At 53.2% G+C, this 2,708-nt stretch overlaps 1 pseudogene; it reads right to left on the reverse strand.

Moving 5' to 3' along the window:
- Nucleotides 1-1,374: 1,374 nt before the first annotated feature.
- On the reverse strand, nucleotides 1,375-2,139 carry LOC116894562 (annotated as a pseudogene).
- Between the last annotated feature and the right edge of the window lie 569 nt (nucleotides 2,140-2,708).

Consider the following 2,708-nt stretch of genomic DNA (forward strand, 5'->3'; position numbering starts at 1 on the left):
CCCTAAGGACTCCTGAGGCAACCCCTAGGACACTTCGGGGCTCTGCCAAGCAATCTGAAAACCACTGGCCTAGTTTGTCCTGAGAAGTCAGAGCCTCCCACTCCAACTGCTTGCCAGAGACAGCTCTGAGTTTCTTAGATCATCACCCTCAAAATACATCAACTGGCACATGCAGCCTTCCACATCCCCCACAGACACTATCAAAAAGTGCAACCTTCTCTCAGAAGCAAAAGTCTGGACTAAACACCTGAGGCCAATTTGGTCCCACATTCTAGCAAGCACAATATGATGCCACATTCTAGGACCAAGTGAAGAGGCGAGTCAGCTGTGGCCTAGCCAAGCTGGTCAGTGCTCAGGATAGGCAGGTAGGGTTCTAGAGCACTGCGAACGAAGTTGGCGTTAAAGAGCAGCAACGTTAGCACCTTAGAAAGTGCAGCAGTGAGGTCTGGCTCAGGGCATGCATTTGGAGTGAATGATTCCTCCCTCAAAAGAAAAAGCTATGGTCTGGGTTTGTTCTAGAGGACTGGACTGTGAGTTCTAATGTGACCGACATCTTCAGAGGCTCAAGTACTGACAACACAACCTATGCAAAGAACATGGATGGCTTCAAAAGAAAACGTGTGGAAGTCGTGGCAGGTACTCTAGAACCCATACTCCTGGCCCCTGATAGAGCAGCACCAAAACCCACCACACAGAATAGGCCAGGCAAGGAATACCTGTCCCCATCACTCCCAAGGGACTCAGAGTTGGAATGGTCCTCTCTAGGCATCAGCAGTCTCGCTGAGACACCTCAGGAGCCAAACTGAATTCTAGATCGGCATTTATGTCCGTATCTTCTAAAGGCAAATTAGTGCCCCAATTTAGAGTCTCAGCTGGATAGAGAGGTCCTAGAAACAGCAACACTCTAGGTACCAAGGTGCCTCCATTGGAGGGGAAGGCGACAGGCAAGCCCAAGTACCAAAGCTCCTATCCACCCAGGCTCCACAGCCTTGCCCTTTGTCAGCCAGGGTGCACAGATGCACACAGAAGGGGGATGGTGAAGAACAAGGCCAGCTGCAGAACTCTTCTCTCCAAAGTTCTGTCAACTTTCAGCAGTGCCAGAGTCCTAGTCTAGATACAGTGTTCCTCCTTCAGCCTGGAGGCCTAAGGACTAGGGAAGAGGCAGAGGGAAGAAGGGCAGTGAACTGGCCCTTGTTCTTGCCACAGCAAGAAGGAATGTTTTCTCTAAGTACCCCATCATCAGCGTCAACAAACAGCCCAGCATGCACATGAGCATGCTTGCAGGTGCCCATGCACAGGTGTGCCCATGCAGCCCACAGCCACAGCCACAGCCATTTCATCCAGTCACCCGACCACCAAGCTTCCATTCAGTTTCTTCCAAGGGCATTCTCTATTGTTCCAGCTCTCCTGGCCCCTAGCCACACCTAGCCCCACCTGACCCTAGACTTTCTCACTTGCTAGCAAAAAAGGCCCCTACAGTTACCAGGGCCCCCAGTGCCACAGCCCTCGTCAGCACTGTCCTCACTGATGCCCAGTTTCCCTCCCGCAGACGCCATGCTTCCTCCAGGGGACCAGGGCCCGGTCCCCGTATAGAGCTGTGAACTCCGCCCAGCCCCCACTGCTGTGGATCCAGTCAGCCAGGCGTGTCTCCAGGTAGGCCACCATCCAATCCTGCACTTGTCCCACCAATGGCTCTATTTCTTTGTTGACACTCTCAGCACACAGGGCAGCCCCAAAGACAAAGAATGCCACAAGACGGCCCCAGTTGGGGACCCCTTGGAAAAGTTCGTCTGAAACCTGGGTGAAGCGTTGCTGGGCTGAGCCTGGTGTCACGTGTAGCTGAGCGGCCAGGTCAGAGAAGGTGCGCTGGAAGCGGGTCTCAAACCCGTCTCCAGCTGCCCGCATGGCTTGGTGCAGCGGGTCGGCTGCTGGGCCTTCCCCAGGGCCAGCTCCAGAGACATAACCCTTCTGCCTCAGCTTATAGCCTACAGAGTCAGCCACTAGAGCCCGTGTGTCTGGGGTTGAGGCTGGGGTCGCCATCCGGGCGGCCAGCCTGGATGGCAGCTCTTACGATCCAGTGCTGGTGGCAGGGAGCCCCCAGCTGAGGCCTTTCATCCTCCCAGCGAGAGTGGAGCTCTCCAACGCTTAGCCAGTTGTGGGGTGGATTCCATGTGTAATGACTGCCCTCTCGGGAAACCCGGGACCATGGGCTTCCTGCCGACACCATCTCTACTCCCGGCTCCCCAAGAGCAGCCTAAAGGCCCCTCCAATTCTTATATAAGGGTGTTCTCCTCCTCTTCCATACCCCCCTCCCCCTGACAATCCCCTACACTGTGGGTCCAACCTTGGCAGGACCAAGGACTTCTCCTTTCATTGGTGCCTAACATGGCCATCCTCTGCTACCTATGCAACTGGAGCCATGGGTCAAATCAAATATAGTCTTTGGGTATTGGTTTAGTTCCTGGGAGGTCTGGTTGGTTGGCATTGTTGTTCTTATGGGGTTGAAAGCTGGAATTACCACAGACCACATGAACTTCGAGGACTATATAGAATAAGTAAGGAGAGAGTGGGCAGCTTTTCTCCTAGTTCCTGATTAGTGGGGTTGCTTCAAGTTTCTCTTCATTTAGTTTGATGTTAGCTACTGGTTTGCTCTATATTGTTTTTTTATGTTTATGTATGGGCCTTGAATTCCTGATCTTTCCAGGACT

The sequence above is a fragment of the Rattus rattus genome, chromosome 2, assembly GCF_011064425.1.
Source record: "Rattus rattus isolate New Zealand chromosome 2, Rrattus_CSIRO_v1, whole genome shotgun sequence".
NCBI classification, from domain to species: Eukaryota; Metazoa; Chordata; class Mammalia; order Rodentia; family Muridae; genus Rattus; species Rattus rattus.